The sequence below is a fragment of the Protopterus annectens genome, chromosome 2.part0 (genome assembly GCF_019279795.1).
Source record: "Protopterus annectens isolate FY-2018-M chromosome 2.part0, PAN1.0, whole genome shotgun sequence".
Taxonomy (NCBI): domain Eukaryota; kingdom Metazoa; phylum Chordata; order Ceratodontiformes; family Protopteridae; genus Protopterus; species Protopterus annectens.
The window spans coordinates 1879447442-1879468564 of record NC_056728.1 but is presented as its reverse complement, the minus strand read 5'-3'; positions in this window follow the sequence as shown (position 1 = coordinate 1879468564).

Genomic DNA, 21123 nt, shown 5'->3' with positions numbered 1-21123 from the left:
ATATATATATATATATATATATATATATATATATATATATATATATATGTATATATATAGGTAGATATACATATACACATCCATTGGTCTACATATACATATATATGTAGGCACATATACATTTCACCTTTCAAAGTGAGAATATCGATTATACAAAGGATGTAAGGTGTACAGTAATGTAATAAAATCGCACAGTCTTGGGATAAATGCATTAAAGGTGTTGACAGCCCAGGTAGCTTTAGCAGGCCTTACTGGCTTCAACATTGCAAACTGAACAAACCACCCACAGTGTTTAACCACCACATGTCATATACCAGCATTGTATGCTGTCTTGTTTGTCACACACTAAAACCTACATACAAATATGCGCATACTAACCTTCACCAACATATATATCTCCAACCTTCACAAACAGTTGCAATATGTCCCCTGCTCTATGCACATATACAGATGAGAATATATATGACACATATATATTTCTCCATATGTGTGTGGCATACACACACAAGGTCCACACTGTTGTAAGTCCCTGGACCTCATAGCTGAGATGTTGGGCCTTGCTGCAACACAAGCAGGTGTCACATATGAACACACACTAACATTAAGGGGGTATATATGGCTACAGATGCTAGATAAGCATACTAGACTGCTACATCAGTTGCCAATGCTAAGCTACACTTTAATATGACTATCATGCATGTGTTGTTCTGTCACACCCATGTTTATATAATGTCAGCGCTAATCCCCCCAACAGCCATTGGCCACACTACTGTACAGAACACAGATAACATGGATCAGATCTTTGACATTCAATGCTGAGTTTGTTGGCAGAGATTGCCGCCTGCTTTTGTAGGGATTTGCACATGAGCATATGATGGCCTCTGCACTAATTAGTGGCCACCATTTGCTAACTGCATGCAGCCTGCTGTGTAGTAATTGCAGTAATCACTGTCATAGAAACCCAGAACTATAAATTGCTAACTCATGTAGGCGTGACCCTTTCAGCTTTCCAAGATGGAGATCATCCTTGTTTGCTGTGGACATCATTGTTTAAGACAGAAGGTTGGTATAATTCTTATATCAGAAGCCAGGGGTGTAGCCAGAGATTTACATTTTGTACTCAGACCTAATGTTGCTGCTTTTAATACCCACTTGTCAGTGTAGAAATGTACTCACCCCTCAAAATGCTACCCCAAGATACATGGAAAGATGTACTTTCTTTTCAACTGTTACAATTAACTGCCATACAAAGCCAGTTATAGAGATGTATTCCTTTGGCACAAGAATTGTTTGTGAACTGCTATACTGTGAATATTCATTTACTCAGTTCTAAACAGTCTGTGCTTTTTTAGTGATGACATTAGCACAAGTTGCTCTGAAAAACTGGACACATTTCAGTATGGTGAGTATGCTTACCTACATCCTTGGTAGACCCTGAACACACAGGTATATTCTACATTTGGGTAGGGTTGCAGAAGTACAGAGACCGTAAGTAGTATTGTGTGGATTTTATCTTGCTGGACTTACAGGGTTGCTGTGTACACGTTAGTTTATCAAGCCAAGTAGTCTGTCTGCGTAACTCCCAACTGTGGACCTATCCACATGATAGCCAGAGAATAGCCTGTTATTTTTTGTCTGTGCACCACACAGGTTTTTTCAGCAATAGAGCAATGGCATTCTTACAGTTGGTTGCTTCCAGTACATGGCTACATCCATTTGTATTTCAGTGTTGTATTCCTACATAAGGGTATGCTGCTGAACCCCCTTCCAAAGCTATTTGCATAGTGTGTAACAGCAGAAAGGCTGATATGCCTCTGTGTTTCTGCCACTGCCAGACCTCTCAACTACTCAGGTACATATTTGAGCAGACTCAGGGAAAAGTCAAGAAAAAGTCAGGGACAATAAGGGACACCTTTAAAATATTAGTGCCATTAAGTTGAGACATTGAGAGAATCAGAGCATATTAATTAATACACCTTTTCTGAAGTAAAAGAAGTGTCTAACTCTTAATTATTGTCATTATTCATTAAGTGTAATTCACCATCTTTCTGGCCAAAGTCAGTAGTTTTCAGAGGGATTCAGAGGGACAGAGCTAATATTTGTTTCAAAATCAGGGACATCCCTGAAATTTAGGAACAGTTGGGAGGTATGGCCTCTGCTCTAAACAGATATGCCAGTGTTTGTCCTGCTGTGATACTGTGTGGGGTTGTAAAGTGATGATGTAACATTTATTCCTGCTAGAATGGCTGCTTCTCTTATCACAGTCAAGTAATGAAATCCCACAACAACTGTTGGTCAGCATCCACAGAACAAGTTGTATGGTATGGTATTCCTATTTTTCCTTTACATTCACTCATTCTGATGCATGATATATTTATTTAGGCACCAGCTTGATGTATATCTACAGTGGCTTAGTGGTACTTCATGTTGTGTAGTGTGTGCAAGGTCTGGGGTTTGAGACTTAGAGAGCTGTTTTATTTTGCTCCTGAGCAGAACAAGGGCCCTCACATACAGAGTGACTAAGGCATTTTTAAGCAGTTGTAAGCAGGTTTGCGCGGGTTTGTGCATTGCTGTGCCAAGCTCAAATACGCGCAAACCTGCTAACTACTGCTTAATAGTGGTTACTCCCACTAACCCCCGTGCTCATTTCTTTGAAAGAAAAGAAAAATGGGGAGATAGGAAAGTGGTGAAAAAGGAGCACAAAGAGGGAAAGACAGTATGGAAAATAGCTCAGGATGTGTAGGACTGGTGTAGGGAAGGTCCATAGCTGCCCATTTCTTCAACAGCAACAGCTGTGCATATGCAATAAATTTGGAGGTAGATATGAAACCTTCAACCCCTGAGAGAGGGGTGAGGACAACAAAGTATGTTGTAATGCCAATTAAATAACATTTCATGTGTCCAGTGGACATGTGTGCAAAATGGACGTAATTTGTTTTTGGGAGCAGATTGCCCTTTTTTTTCAGGTGAAAGTGGAATGTGGGGTAGGGGAAGTAGGTATATTTGGGGAGGTAGGTTGGGGAGGTAAACAGACAAGACCAACAAGATGCATACAGGGGCGGTATATGACACATGTGGTGGGTGAACACCTTTGAAGGGGAGGGATGTTTGGAAATTGCAAGCCCATGAGCCCCCAGATGGAAACAGTGGGACTGAGGTCCCCACCCATGAGCAGTCACCACTGCACCTTCACGGCCCAGAGGATGGCTGTGCTGGGGGCTGTGTAGGAGGGGCAGGCTGACCCGGGAGTTGCACCACTCTAGCCTCAAGCTGGAATAGAGGTTCTGCAACAGAATGTTCAATCGCTATATGCACCACAGCCTGGACCGTTTGAAGGGTGATAGGTGGCCCTCCTCCGCCCACGCTTTCACGGGGGGGGGAGAGCCCCATCCCCACAGTGCTTCCACCCAAATGTGGCACAGGGCCAACGGAGGAGGAGGTCCCAGGCTGAGCACTGGATCTGCTGGTGCCAGATGACATGGCCAGCTGAGGTGGGACAGGTGGGTCCGCTGGGACCGGCCTTCCCATATGAACTATGTTTTGGAGAGTTTAATAAAGATATGGGTTAGTAACAATCAACAGCATTCCCAATTAGTTATAACAGCATGCAGAATTATTTCCATTAACCCAACACACCAGATTTTCAACAGTTGAAAAGCAAGCATAACACATGCATATATAGAACAATAGTGAACATTACAACAGCATGCAGGATGAATTGATAGCAACAGGAAACCAATATTGTGGTATTTTAACAGGGCACATGCATAGAAATAAATGCAAATATTTATAAACCAATAGGACGTAGTTCCCAACAAATGTTTTGAGATTAGACATACTGATTGAGGTGTGGAATTGCATTTTTTATGCACATACAGTAAGGTGGAAAAATATAGCTCAATTAACAACTTATATATCCTTTTAGTTTTCACTACATTCCTATTAACTGCAGTTATATGTCCCTTACATGTATTATTACACTACCCAATGTCCTTATGTTGTGCAATTGGATTTTGCTAGATCATTGTATACATGCGCTGTATCTTACATACAAACTTTCCAAGATGCAGATGTTACTGCTACATATTTTGAAAGTTGCTCACTCACACTACTGCTAAGATGGTACACTGACAGCTCTACTTTCATATAATTATTATCTAGATATGTTCAGGTGAAAGTATCAGTTATATGTTAACAGCTCCCTACATTCTGGCAGCACACTGACATTTCTGGGGAACACAATACCAAGCTACTCATGTGCCAGATTAACCTGTACATGCTGGGCATGAACCAACAGTTGAGGGCTGTAAATATGCATAAAAGCTACTGGCACTCCCTTCATCCACATTATATGGGCCTACCTAAGTGTGGGTTGACACTGCTTAATACAGCACTACTATTTATAGAATGCAACAGTACAACAGCATATCAAAGAAAATGACACAGATGCACTCCAGGAATTATATATTTATTAAAGGATTATTACACCTTTATTTATTGGGTTAAAATACTTTTTGAAGGCTCTCTCATTTATTTTATATAACAGTACATGCAGAATAATTACTAACCTGCCTGATGATGCAGCCTTTGCAGCCTATCTTCATGGGCTTGCTGATTCATAGCCCGGACACCTGCAGATGTGAAGTAAATGCAGTAATATTGAGACATACCTATCCATAGTATAGACAAGCATAGCAATTCTTAAGTACTTAATACAATGGCTACTTACTCAGTACTGGGGCATTAGGCATCGCACGGGATTCCTGGATCCACTGGTCCAGATGATCCTCCCTACATCACTTCAGATCAGAATAATGGTGCCTGACCTGCTCACCAGTCCGAGGAACACCAGTGGCACTGGTGAGATCATGAGCAAGACTGTTCCAGGCCTCCATTTTATATTGGGTACCATGGTACTGGCCCCACAGGAGTCTTTCCTCATGATTGTGGACAAGGATCCAAACCATTAGTTTGGACTCCTCAATGCCCCAGTGTTGCACTCTAAATTGAGTGCCTTCTCCAACACTGGCCATGCTGACTGCAGAATGAAGCTACAACCAGTTATAGCAAGTATCCCCGCCTGTGGAACTCAAATATGCCTCATTTCCTGCACTTATTTGTGATTGGCCAGTTCTGAAAAAACTCAGCTGTAGGCACTCCTGCTTAGCTGGTGTTGGCAATGTTTAAAATTCCTTTAATAGATATGTGTCTGTTGAAAGTGCATGTTTATGAAATGCTGTCATGGCTTAGTGGTTAAGTACTGTGAATATAGTGCTCAGTATCCTGAGTTCGAGCCCCGTCACTGCTTTTTATTTTCCTACTGGGCAGACCTGACTGGTTAAGGTACAGTAAAGGAGGTGTGGCCATGTTTAACTGACTTTGCTCAACTTTGCCCGACTTTGCCCAACGTTGCTCAATGTTGCTCCACGTTACTCGACATTGCTTGATGTTGCCCGACATTGCGCTGGTTAGCACGGTGCACAGCTACGTGCAAATACATTGTGATTGCACTGGTTAGCGTGGAGCGCAGCTACGTGCAAAGACATTGTGCTGGTTAATGCAGCACGCAGCTATGAGCAATTGGATTTAAATATGCTCAATACTGGTAAAATGTGCTTAGCAGTACTTCATATTGCTTAAAATAGGGTACTCATGCCTCAGAATGCATAACCATTTCACTTATGCATTATAAATGTCAGAAAATATTTTTCTATACAGATTTCCAACAGAAAATGGAACGTGCAGTAGTGGGACTCGAACCAGGAATGCCTTCTCTTTGTGCGAAGGCTCTAACCACTACTTTATCACTATTTTGCTTACTTTGCATACATTTTTCCTATTATCCTCTTCTGGTGTCTAAGCTGCTAACTGTAGGTAAGCAATGGGCAAACTCGCGCAAACACATGCAAATACGGGCAGCTATATTGGATGAAATAAAAAAAAAAAATAGAAAATCTTTCTATTTTTAATTTTGTAAGTTTTTTCACATATGGGGGAGTGTAGTGTTACATTGTGCACATGTGAGCGGACTCACTCATGTAACTTGACATTGCGGTGTTTCTTCATTGCAGGGGCGTGGATTTTTGGACTGCTCAGCAGTCCGACATGCCCCCTACACTCATCCACGCTTCGTGTAAGCTTTAGAGTTGAGGCAGCGCACCCTCATTAATATGCATTGCGCGCTGCCATCATACTCTTAGACTGGTGCTTCAATGTAAGACTAATTTAGTTTTACATGGAAGATTAGTAAATCCTGGGGATTGACTCTGCATGCTACTCCTGGTAGCAGTTCTATAACTTTGTCGGGTAAAAATTGTTCTACAGCAAGTACAGGGTTAAATTTGGGTAAAGTGAGCAATAATATTAACCCACAAGCGAGTACCGCTACGAACACTGGAGACGTTAATGTTGAAGAAACATCTTATCAGAAGTGTGAAAATCTAGATACATGGCTGGCCCCTCCCATTTTGATCAACAGGCTGGCTAGGGGGAATGGTGCCAACATGAGTTTGTTGAATACACAGCTACAAGATTTTGAAAAAGCATTAAAGCGTTATAAATCACTTTAGATGGACAACGCATTTTTAGAAAGATCTATCGAGTTGCAACAGGTTCCTAAAGGCCTGAGAATTTTCAAACTACCTATGGGGTTCGAAGAAGGAACTGAGTTTTATGAGGATCTAACAGCCTTGTTTGACTGTACAGGTATGGATTTGATGAGACTTATTTTGCGTAACAACAATGATAAATTGACTAATTTAAAAGAGCAGCTTGTGACTTTAAACAATAGTATTATTAGTGACTTATTATTTGAATTTAACAAGGTTTGTCTTGATAATATAATGAAAGAAATGGACAATTTTGTTAAGAAAGGGCTTGAAATTAAAAACAACAAGCTTTTGCGAGTTAGTTGTGAGTATGCTGAAAATAGAGCATATGCACATTTTAGAGCTAGCAAGTACAATATTAAAAGACATACGGATGTTAGACAAAGATCTAATAATATTGTTAGACCCTCAGTAGAGACAATATTTGGTGAACCTGTTGATGCCCATGGTAGGGGTACCAATAAACAGGATGGAAAAGTTTTTTTAGAGGAACAACCCCTCAGACGGTCCGACACCAGGGTCAACAACAGCAGTACGGGTATTACGAAGGGAATGGGAGAGGACAGGTTCGCCAAACAAATCAAACAACTATGAACGTGCCAACACAGTACAACAACAGATAAATTTAAATTGTGAACTGGATGTTCCCCCACATGGCATTAATAGTGAATTGTATGATGAAACATATCTTGGCGCACCAAGTATCAGGAACACAACTCATTTGTGGAACTTTTTTTTAATGAAGAGATTAATAACAGTTATAGCAATGTACCTCTTGACATGAACAGTAGTAATGATGTTTTAAGTTCAGACATGGCGCTACATGAGGCTGAATCCCATACACATGAATGTAGTTGCACAATAATACAAAATGGTGGTTTTTCAATATAAAATTATACTGAATCTGATTTATCAATTAATTATGTTACTTTGTTTAAAAAAAGTTTTACTTTTGTTCCTACTTTTAGGTATGATATTGGAAACATTTTAATTAATTTTAGATTATATACAAGAGCGCTACATTTAAAAATGTTTTTTGTCAACAATGTTAACTCTAATATTGGTGAACATATGTTTACATTAAGAAGATCAAGTACTTTCATACCCTCACAAAACACCATGGTACATATATTTGAGTTGCTGTGTGAAAAACAGGTATGTAGATGTGTCAAGGGGGAAATATATCCCAAGACAACTTGACAACCGGAGAGAGATTTTGTTTAAAGGAGTTAATTACCACAGAAAAATATAGGGTAATGAAACCAGATATAGGGGTGGAGTTGTGGTTATGTCCAATATGGATTATGCCAGTAAAATGAGACAAATGTTAAACAACAACTGTACATATGAGAAGGTTCCTAGATTAGATCATATATTAAGTTAGATTGGCAGTTGCATGAACTATTAATGGATGGTTTGCTGGATAAAGATGAGCATGACTATTTAATGGTAGAGTTACCAATTATACCATCCATTTTTGTCATCCCAAAAATCCAAAAGGATGTAAACAATCCAACTTTTAAACTGATAGTTTCTGCTAGAGGATCTAAAACAGAGGCTATGGCTTCATTTGTGGACTTAACTGTAAAGCTGTTTTGAATCAGTTACCTCATATTTTAAAAGACTCTTGGCATTGTCTTGATGTTATTAGGGAATTGAAGACAGATAGCAATGTGATTATGATCATAACAGATGTTGTAAATTTGTTTTCAGTCATACCACACAGTATAGGACTGGAAATATTTGAAGCTTGTTTATATCGATATGGAAATATGCACACAGTGAAGCGTAGATTGATTGTAGAACTTATGGAAATGGTATTATTAAACAATTATATTATATTTGAAGGTGAGTACTACAAACAAATTACAGGTGCAGCTATTGGTGCCAGATGTACACCTATATATGCTAATTTGGTTTTAGCACAATGGGAAGCACAATCCATTTTTTTCCTCTGATTATATGTCCAAAATAGCACTTTATTTATGCTTTTTGGATGATATATTATTCTTTTGGAAGGGAACTAGAGAAGAAATACAGGAGTTTGTTGAATTTATGGGTACAACGACCACATTTCTTAAATTTGCAAGTTAGATTCATGACAAAAGGTGTGATTACCTTGACATATTACTATAGGAGGACCATGATAGTCTTCAGTCTAGTATTTTCCGTAAGAAGACGTATTCCAACTTGTTCTTACATTATGATAGTTGCCACCCTTATTTCCAAAAGAAGAACATAGTAAAGGGACAGATGGTGAGATTATCTAGACTTGTTAGTGATGACAAAGTATTCCAGGATGAAATCGGGAAATTAATAAATATGTTTAGTGACAGGTGATATCCACTGGATATATTGATTAAATTAAGAAATGTGGTGATGGAAAAAAGGAAAATTGTTTATAAACCTATACTTAAAAGTGGATTGTGTGTTGAAACACCAAATATTGAAAAGGAAAAGAAAAAGGATCCCTTTTAATGAAATAGCAGTGAAGATTATTACTAATGTACAGGAAACATGGCTTAGTGTTTTTAAGGATAAGAGTGAACACACTGATATTATTGGCTGTATCCCTGGGATAACTTATAGTAGAGGCATGAATCTGAAGGAACTAATGGAGGTGGACACTAACACCAACATTTATAAAATGTCTAAAATGAGTCAATGTGGAACATGTAGCACATGTAAATTTATAAATGATGGGCCTTATGCTGCAATCCAAAATTACAGAAGAACTATTAGATGCCCTGGATATTGTAATTGCAACACTAAGATGGTTGTGTACATTGCTACATGTATAAGTTGTCCAATTTACTATATTGGGAAGACTATCAGAAAACTTAGACTATGGATAATGGAACATGTAAGGGATATTAAAAATGAGAAATAAGTGAGTTCATTATACCTTTATAGCCAGAAGTGTATTAATTTTAAAAAAAATTCTATTTTTTTTTTGATTGACAGTGTTCCTAACTATACAAAAGGAGGTGATGAATAGACCTTATTGGAAGCAAAAGTATGCCTGTGGCAATTAAGATTGCATGCTTCCAATTCACCAGGAATAAATGAGCATATTTCTATTTCTAGTATACTAAAGTACAAATCACAGTGTATTTAATGAATTTCATAATAGGCCATTATTTTATACATTTTTATAGAAATGTATTAATTATTTATTACAGGTTTTACATTATTACATACTATGTAAAATGGTTATTTAATTATTAGTGTTCAATATTTATATTTATACATTTAATATTACTACAGGTTATTTAATCCACTTTCTTTTTAATTAGGCATTTACATACATAATTGACTTTTGCTTCTCATTGGTTTTAATGAAAGGGCATTGTGTGTGTTTTTACTATTTAAGAAAGCTTTTTTTAATTAAAATGTACTCTGATGATGCCCAGTATGAAGAGTGGGTGAAAGTGCTTAGTACAAATCATTTTATTGTTTTTATTTTGTTCAATAAATGGGATCTTTCATGTAACGAGCCGGCTCTTTGTTTTACTAGTTGGTTGTCTCGTTGTATCAGCTATACATAAGCTTTGTGTCTGATGCTCAGGGTGCATAGCAGACTTAGTGCTTAGTATATCTGTGTTTGTGATATTGTTTTGCTAGTTGTACTTTTGACATATTTTGGCCATACTAAGTTTGACAGCTGATAGAATCAAAACAGTTTTTTGCATCAGTATTTTTAAAAATCTTCTGAGGGTCATGAAGTCTGAAACTGAAATGTGTCACATTACTTTCTAACTTCTCTTTTTAATCATTTTCTAGTACAAACATATGAGCCAAACTGAGAATATTTGGTGGCCATCAGTACTTTTCAGAAGTATGAATGTGTGGATTACTTAACAGAGGACACATGCATTTACACATAAGTCTTTGTTGCCACATGTTAAAATCATTGCTGTACAAATTGCCCACTTTTTACTTACTTACATTACCAAGTAACAGTATGCAAGGATATGCTATTCATTTGTATTATTACACAATTCTATATTAACACTCCAGGTTCAACACTTACTTTGTAGCCTGGCATCAATGTTACTGTATATATGTGGGTTGGATGAAGGTTTTATCCATTTAGGTAGTGAGTGAGTATGCTATTTGTTGCATCTTAGCCAATGAGTACACCTGTGCTGAGCACACCTATGTCTGCCTATGCGCACAGCAGCTGCTGCTTCACCCTCTGACTCCTTACCTCTATGTAGCTGTAGTGACCTTGCCATTTGTGGTGGGATGTGTGCCCCTTCCCCTTGTTGATCCTGCTGAAGCTGTTTTCTCAGGATGATGTTGTGAAGCATGCCACATCTGAAGATTTCAGTACATGCATGTGGATTGTACTGCACAGCTCCCCAGATGTATTTAGGCAGTTGGAACCATGACTTTAGCAGCCCGAACACTATGATATTTCTGATTTGAACACATGCATAATTATGGTGTTCTTCAGGAGGTGTGTGTGCATTTCTGGTGAATGTCATCAGCCATGATTCCAGTGCATAACCTGCATCCTCCAGTAAATGACCCTGTGGGATATCACCCCTAGAGAACATCTGATACAGATGGGAGGTGTGCCAGATATCTGAGTCGTGGTAACTGCCTGGGTTGCCAGAACACATATTCAGGATGATTCCACTAGCATTATACACGACTTGGCAGTTAATGGAATGGAAGCCCTTTCTATTTATGTAGACTCTTCCCTGTTCCCCAGGCGGTGCCTTGATTTCATATGTGTACAATCTTTGGTTGCTTGATACCTTGTTGAATAGCTTCTCCATCTTGGATTGGTTGATTAGCATACAGTTCAGCTGTTTATGCTATAATTAGCATACCACAGTGTTTTCCATGGTTGTGCAGCCCTATACACCATGTAAAGCCACTTACTCAATACAAAACAGAATGTTACCATGTGCATGTTGCACCACAACTGACACATGGTCTTAACAGATCAAGTAGTGCATATTCAATCTGCCTGACCAGTAAACTAAGAGCAGAGCACACAATAAAAATAGAGTAAGTGCTTTCATCAACAAGTGACTTCATCAGACTCAAAACATGCAAATACTTGCCATATTTAAATACATCTCTAAAAGTCACATGAAATAAACTAATCAGAATAACATATTCCAGCAAAAATTCATATTGCAAATTCATTAAAACCGTAAAACATTGTTAATTTCCAATTTCTGTCTTTTTAACACACACTTAAAATGCAAGTGATCATTCTAACTTATGTTCGCTGTAGCATTCAAAAGTAACTGCCATTCAAAATCCTTAACAACTACTATACAGTGACTGGCCATTAATATTCCAAAATGAGCATGCTGATTGGTCAGACCAATCAGCATGCCTGTTGTAAATCCAAGCATATACCAATGGAAAAAGTTCTACACTGTAAGTTTTAAAGATTTTTTTACAAAAATAAATAAATATGGTCTGAAATCTGGACTCCGGACATAGCAGAGAGATGGGACAGAGAAAATACTATAAAAAATTAGGTATGTTATTCAAAACTAAAAACACTTACCTGACTTTCCTTGTATTTCCTCCACTCTGTCTCTCTCCTACCCCTAAACTATCTGAAACATTTTTTTTTTTGTAATTGGAAAGAAAAACAGAGCAACTGAAACTTTCTTTTCTCTGTTGCTTCCTTTTCAAAGCATTTATGTACTGGGTATGCATGGGGACTCAAGCACCATACGCATGAGCAGTACATCACAAAAGGAAACAGCATATGTACCAGCCTCCGAAGGACAGCACAGCGCTGTTATACAAAGACATTAGTAAGTATTTTTTTTTCTTAAATAATGTCATTGTATAATAGAAATAACTGACTCTGTGGTGTGGCATATAAAGATTTCACCATGGCTAGCCTTATTTAATCTCTCAGGCTTCGCCCTCATGAATAAACCACACCAACCATGGAAAAAATCTTAATATACCACACTGACATCATCGGTTATTGCTTAAATATACAATAACTGGCCATTAACATTCCAAAAGGAGCACACTGGCTGGGCTGCCCAACCAGCATGCCCATTGTAAATTGAGAATATACCAGTGATAAAAGTCCAGCTGCTAAAGTATCATTGACAGCCACACTTTTTTTTTCTGTTATTATGCGGTAGACACACATTAGTCTGAATGAAAGCAACTCTGAAACTGAAATGAGTGTTATTATTTAGTGGCTCTGTTCCTTATAAAATTTGTTTTTTCCAACAAATCACTGAGGAACCAAGTCACTAAATAATGACAGGCATTTCAGTTTCAGACTTTCTTTCCTTCAGACAATGCACACATATTCACATTTTTTTGAAATAAAAGATTGAGAGGTATGTACGAGACCACACAAAATATTAAAAAATTCAAGTACGTTCTACAAACTAAAACATACCAGATTTTCCTGGTATTTTCCTGCCTGTTGAATGAAAAAACGATGACCAGCAGACAGTGGTGTACTAACAAAAAATATCCCTTTATTATGCCATAAAGCACAAACAAGGCAAAAAGTCAACAATCCACAGTCCAAATTTGGATTGTGGATTGTTGACTTTTTGCCTTTTTATGTGCTTTATGGCATAATACAGGGATATTTTTTCTTAGTACACCACTGTCTGCTGGTCATCGTTTTTTCATTTTGCATTTTGAGACCTGGCAGTTGCCTTCTGTGCCGGGACTGTGTTTACTATTTTCCTGCCTGTCTCATACCTCTGAACTGTCAGGAGGTAAAACTTTAAAAAAAAAAAAAATAGCAACGGAGATCATCCTTTCTCCATTGCATGCTTGCTAAAACTGTGATGTACTGCATAAGCCTAGGAATGCAAGTCTCATGCACATGTGCAGTACATCATCAAATAGCACAGTCAGGAAACAACACGCCATTATGCTAAGGCATTATTTAAGAAAAGTCTCTTTATGAAAATAAAAAGCACACTGTCATAAATGTACAATTTTTCCCACTGAACTAATACAATATTGGCGTAGTGTACCTTAGCTGCACCAATGGCAACCTCTTATAATTTAACACAGGCTCCAAAATATCACAGATAATCTCAGCCTCTTTCTGTGTGAAAAAGTTACCAAAACACTTTAAACTATACTAAGCCTATCTGCATGCGAACCTTCATGTATAAACTACAAATGTCACCCATAACAAACAAATCTTGAATAGTGATTTTAATATCCTGTAATTTATGTATGCAATCTGTTGATTCCAAAATTAAAGATTTGATATCTTTCACCAACAGCTTGAGTCTCCACTCAATAAATATAGCTACTGATTCATGCTGTGTGTTAGAAGGACACACATTGAAAATACTTTAACAATGTTTTATAGTTTTAATGGATTTGTAATATGAATTTTTGATGGAATAAGTTAGTGTGATTGGTTTATTTCTTCTCATGTGACTTTTAGAGAAGTATAAAAAATTTGTGAATATTTGCATGTTTTGAGTCAGATGAAGTCATTTGTTAAACAAATCACTTTTGCGATACATTTCATTTTGTGTTTCTGCTCACATTCTATTGGTGTTTGTTTTTTAATGTTGGTGTACTGAAAACTTACTGTACAAATAGTGTAGACATAATGGTTTAAGTAATGTTTATCTTCTGTTGCCATTAAAAATACAATTCACCTCAGACCATTCACTAGTCATCATTTAAGCTGCCCTGTGCTTTCACACACTGCTTGCTTCACTGGTGATTTATTGAAATGAACGTAAGTGAACAAGTATTCATAGTAATGCCATTTCAAACTGTTATACTGAGAAATGCATATGCTGTTGCCACCACTACTAGAGTGGCCTCCGGCTAAAGACCCCCCCTCCCCCAAACACATAAACACTGCTGCTGATTAACTCCATTCTGTGATCACAGAGTGTAATACATAATGGGTATAATAATGCAATTAATGTTGCTGCTACAGCCATAAATTCTCTGATCATCTTAATGAAAAATTGGGAAAAATATAAAGGCCATGATTGTATACAGATGCATCTGACATCTTTGCAGTGCTTTATAAAACAAACATACTTGCTAAAGAAAACCAACCCTGAATATTGGCACCTGTTCTCCTCTTGGCATTTCGAATTGTGTGTGCAGGAAAGATGAGGTAAAGAGGGGTGGGTAAGTGCTTGTTTTGGTGTGTGTGTGTGTGTGTGTGTGTGTGTGTGTGTGTGTGTGTGTGTGTGTGTGTGTGTGTGTGTGTGTGTGTGTGTGCATGTGTAAAAGAGTTATGTGACAATTTGGAGAAAATACGAGAAAAAAGAATGACAATGCAAAAACAGTCAAAATGGTTGATTAAAGACACCTTGAATATTGCTCTGAAATACTAAGAAGCTAAAGTCAGTGGAGAAAATGATATGATCGAGGGTCTTAGTAAAAACCTCTAGTTTGTTACAATACAAAACAAAACAGATATACTGCTACACAACAATTAATGTGCAAATGTAAAAACTTCTGGAGGAATAACAAGATTAGCTTTACAATAAATAAATAACATTTCTAGCATTAAATTGGAATGTTAAAAGACCCTCAGATATCTACGGTGAACAATGTTTAGAAGAACATGAAAAGGTAGAAAGATATCCCTGTACCTTGTTATCAGGAAATGATGTTAATAAAAAAGTTAAGAGTAGCAGCAATGAAAGTTTTGCATTGGGGATTGATGGCTTTGCAAATGAAGTATTACAACATGTAGATTCTACTACTACACTACTTATAAAACTGGACCAAGTAATATGGAAGTCATTCTTGTGGGCGACTGATCTATGTTTATGACAGTCTTGAAGAAAAGTAATGCAGTTATCAACATTGCAAAGATTGTTGATACGCCTTCCTTCTGTCGACATACTTTAATTTTGTTCATATCATCCTAATTATTTGAAGCTTTGTTTTGCATGTAAATTAAACAGGTATGGAGAAAGTATACAAATGTATTCTACACCTTTATCAATTCTAAACCTTTGTGCATCTCCTTGCATTGCTTGCCTGTTGCTTCCTTACTGGTAGTCTCATGTGTTTCAACATGACCAGTTTTTCATGAGTTACAAGTCAAACACCTGGGTATAATCTATGAAACATACATAGATAGCCTTTTGATTTGTTTTGTCTTTTCAAGGTTCCATCTCGCATCCATGGTGAGATCTCTTCTTTCTCACACTTTTTGGAATACTGCTTTCCCTTCTGGTTATTGTCATTCCATGCAGCTTCAACTTCCACTACGTGTGAGCAGAATTTTGTTGGCATGTGGGCTCAGAATAACTGTGATCTCAAGTCACACAGTCTGAAGCAGATGCATGTAATAAATTACTATTGTATGCAAACAGTGCATATGTGTGAATTTAGTACACAGAGAACTAGCACACTACAATTAACAGGAATTCACAAACACTAATGTGTTAGTTTTTCTGTCAAAAAGCAGCAGGTGAGGAAGCGTGTTTGCATCCTGTATTTAGATTAGCCTCATTCATTTAAATAGAGATTGGTATGTTGATTCTACTAGAGTTGAACAAATTCACAACAGAACAGAGAAGGAAAGGAACTTTGGGATTTATTTATGCATTTATACATGCATACATATATAAATGCATACATATTTGCGTACATACATACACACATTTGTTAACTGGTTAGTTACACTGGCGTAAATGCCTTTTCAGGACTAATAATTTTAACTTCAGGAGAGATAAATCTGTATATGTATTGGTTATTATTATTACACTTATGATTACTATTTCTTATATGTTATTATCAAAATGTGTGTCATTTACTTCTATGAAAATTTGTGGTAGATTTCTCAGTTTAGGATGTTGGTTTGCTATACAGTTATATGTGATTATGTATATGAAAATCATAATCTAATATCTAAAAAGTGGTTAATTTTAGCAATCAAAAATACATTTAAGTCAAGCTATCACAGGACTGTTTTTTTTTCTCTTAATCTGATTCAAACACATATAAAGAACAAACTGTTTTGAGATGATTTACAGCTGTTTGTTTCCATTTCATATGCTGATGTCTTGAAGAATAGCTAGTGATTTCCCCTGGTAGCCACTGCAGATTCATTGAACTTTATCTGATATATAGTTAGTAGCTTATTAAGCACATCTGATTTGCATTTAGTGTATCACACTGAATGAGGTATATTATTCATGCCTATCATTCTATTGCATTTTAAATACTGTAGAAGACAAGCACTCTTTCAAGGATTACTTCTCTGGTATCATAGCCAGCCTTAGGCATAGGCCAACTAGGTAGTCACCTAGGGCACCGCTCTAACAGGGGCACTTTTCCAGCAATCTGGATGGTATAGGTATACCAGGATGGGGGCACTGAGTGGTGTTGGGTGGATGCTGTGGAAACCTTTTGCCTAGGGCACCAGCTAACCAAAGGCCGGACCTGTCTGGTATGTAAAGAGAAGTAATTGTGAGTTAACTGCTTGCATGTGAAAGACTTGTGTCTGTAAATTTGTATCTATATGATTAGTACATAGTGTGAGATGATTGCTTACTTAAAGGCTTGTAAGACCTATTGGACATGGACAGCTTTTTCTTCATAAATAAGTAATTTTTAAGATAAATTAAATGACAATTGTCTGATCCCCTAATTCTAAATATGCAATTGAAAGACATTTGTTTTGTAAATCGATGATAAGACCTCAACAGACTATCTAGCTGAAAGAGTAAATCTAAAGAGAAAGAAAAAAAGTAAAGCATATGGAAAATGTTAAAGATCAAAGAATGACACAGGAAAGTAGGGGTAGAATTTGTACAAGGAGAGTGACACAAAGATTCATGGGATACTTATTGTGTGGAATAGCTGGTTTGATCATGGATGGAAAGTGAGAGGGTTCTGCAGTGGAAAGGAAGAGAGTGCATCACTGCACCATATTGTGAACTTGTTGTGGTGTTGTACTGGCTGATTAAGTGAGGAAAATGAACATGACTGGAGGGGAAGGAAATTAAGAATAAAATCAAGGTGGAATGACAAATGTAAAGAACAGTGATATACGGTAAATAGAAGATAGAGCCAGAGGCACCCTTGTAAGAGCCAACCATATGAGGAGATTAGGAAGGCATACAGTGACATACGATAAATAGAAGACAGAGCCAGAGGCACCCTAAGAGCCAACCATATGAGGAGATTAGAAAGGCATGGGCAGGAAGGGACACTCAGATATAGTGGAAAGGCAGAGGGCAAAAGATAAAGAACAGTGAAAAAGCCTTGGGGGAAGAGTAAAAATGGGTGAGGGAAGAAAGTAATTGTAGCACAAAGATAGAGGCAACTAGCAGAGTGTGACAGAGTGAGAATGGTAGAAGCAGTGCAAGAAAAGTTACAGGCACAAGCAGTAATGGTACTGTGCAGAAAGGGAAGGAGGTGCACACCAGTACATGGACAAATAAGGGGATTTTAGTACTTGAAAACTGACTGTTAAGGGGTTCTAGACAAGCACAAATGTAGATGTCAGGTTTCAGTGAAACAGGACTGTGTCAGACTCAGTAGTATGTTGCAGGAAATTACCACAGTAATGACTGAGGCAGAGGAGTGGATGCATCTTGTACTGTGTGCAAGATAAAGCTGACAGCTAATGTGGCAGCAAGCTGGGACATGAGATGGCAGAGACATTTCAAAGATAATTCTAACCTGGGAATACTATACAGAAGAAGCTCCAAAAAACAAAATAACAAGCCAGTAAAAAGTTTATTCTGTCATAAAATAAAACCATTGTAAACCTTTGCAATCTTTTAGGCAAGGTAAACAGGTCATTCTTCTAGTAAAAAGTACTTTCAAAAAGGAGGAAGGGCAGGCTTAGCCAATAGACCAGGTCAGTGCAAAGGTAGGCTTCATTCCAGCTCACAATGGGCGACAGTGCTTTGTCCTGCGTTGGAAAGATATATGTCAATGACTGCATGGTTTTGAAGAGAGGGAATAGTAGGAAGGAAAAGAATATAAAGACAGAGATGAAGGTATGGAAGTTTTAAAGACTAGATTATGCTTTTACTGGTTAGATAGGCAAGGATGAATTAGGAAAACTGAAGCAAGAGTAAATTGTGGATCCTAAACAGTATAGTGATATGTCTGAGATACAGTACTCTGGGCTATAAACAAAATATGTGACAAAAACGCAAAGAGACAAACAAAAGTGTAGAGGACAAAGAGGATATACAGAAGCATGTACCTAGTAATTAGGGCCAAAGGTAGTGTTTACAAGAGATGGAAAATAAGTACAATGGGGCAATAGGTGAAATACTAAGAAGTTAGCAGGAAAACAATAAAGATGTTGTTGAGGGCAGCAATGGTGAACACTGAAATGGAGTTAGATGAGCTCAAGAAAGGAAACCTGAACTTTGTTGTATATAGTAGCAAGGGAAGAGCAACTGAATTTCCCATGTTTAGCATAGACAGATGGATGTCAAATAAGTCTGTGAAAAAAACACAAAGGTATTGTCAGGAGGTGCTTCTAAAAGAATGCTGTCTACATCATTGGTAATGTCAGAAATGTCAGGATTCAGCATTAGTTTAACACAAAAGGTAACTTTTATTACACACAATATGACAGCTCTAACTAACTGCTGTTCAGAATCCCCAGTGTACAAGTTACTTCTTAAAATGGCTACACCGCACATTAATCTTAAAAGGGCAATGGCAATAAATACTTATGTGCAATATATACAGGTGTGTTAGCAGTGTTAACCACTTATCATTATAGTTGCTGAATTAATTACTTGCATCAGTCTTCACAATGGAAAGCAATGAGAGGGTGCCATGCTGAAAGTGAGACAAGACAGAAACTCGAAATAAAGTGGAAAGACATCAGGTTATAGAGGAATAAGTTGAAAGTGAAATGGCTGCACTTAGTGAATAAACCACAAAGATCAGCTGGGTTATTTCTTACAGTCCTCAGATATCTGCTGAGTGAGTTGGCAGACCAACTCTCTGGGATCATCAATAAATCACTAGCTAGGACAGAAGTGTCGGTGGACTGAAAGACATCAAGTGTTGTATCCATATATAAGGGTTGTACAGAAAAAATGCAGTGAGCTATACAGGGAACTACAGGCTTGGTAGCCTAGGAGCAGTGGCAGGAAAGTCAGAGAAAATCCTGATGGAAAGGCTGGGAGCATTTCTAGAGAACACCGTTATCCAGGACAATAATAAAGATGTGTTAATGTAAATTAAGAGATGTTAATCAAATGGGTAGAGTTTTGTTTGTAAATTACAGGTGAACTTGACAGTGGGTTAGTCAGTATACATTCTCTTCCTGGACTTCAGAAAGGCCTTTGATTATATCCCAAACAGAAAGCTGTTATGATCGGAGAAAAGATCTGGAGTGAGAAAACACTGAGGAGCTGTTTAAATTCTGGTTGACTGGAAAGACAAAGAGGAGTTCTTATGAGCTGTACAATACAAGCAATAAGGAAAGTGACCAGTGAAGTATCACATTGGTCTGCCCTTAGTCTAGTACTCTTTGATGTGTTTACCTCAGATAGATTGGAAACAGGATTAAACTGACTCAAACATAGGTGCAGCAATGCAGGATAAGAGAATTAGTCTATGAAAACATTTGAAAAAGCAAAAAAAGTGGACAGAAATCTGGCCATTGAGATTCAGTGCAAGAAATGCATTGATTTGTACTTAGACCATGCCAACCCTGGTGTCAAGTATAAGTGGGTATTGTAAGTGATTGCAAAGGGGTCCTGATCACACTTAGATCAGACACAACAATGCAAAACATAAAGCACAGTAAAGGTATCCAGAGGAAAGCTACAAAAAAAAAAAAAAAAAAAGAGAGAGAGAGAGAGAAAGAGAGACCAGAGGGATGAAGGGCTAGGGAAACTTTAAGAGCTAAACTTCCTTTCACCAAAAATCAGAAGAAATGGGTGTGTGAAACTGGTGTACAAGTATGTCAGGGAGTTGCTAAGGAGTGGTGTTGTACAGCAAAGACTGAGAAGGGAGGGACACAGGCAGCAAACTGAATGGAATAAGTAATCCTTTGATTTCTGGAAGTAATTGTTCACAGAGAGGGTTGCAGGGCTATACAGTGGGCAGCCAGGATCACTGATGGACAGATACTCTACAGAAATGTAAACAAATGATGAGAAAGGTAAGGGGGAAAATAGAGTAAAAGGGGAGGTACAATGCTAAGTGAACTTAAAAGGCAGACTTGATTGGCTTATCATCTCAAGTAAATGTAGTGTTGAATGATGTAATGTAATTTATATATTTAGGAAATGTATGAATTTGTGAACATGATTGATATATGGGTTACCTATGGCAAGTAATGATTGTATTATATATCTTGACTTTGTAAATTTATAACCTGTTTCTGTTTATAGGAATGTATGTGTTGGTGCTTTGCTAAAGAAAAAGTACAAAAAAGACTTTAATTTTGTTCACAAGATGATATAATGATCTTTTTTTGGCCCATTGATTCAGATGCAAGGCATCTGTCTGTGATGTTGACCTTGTTTCAAGAATGATCTGAGGTTGTTGGTGAGTATTAGCC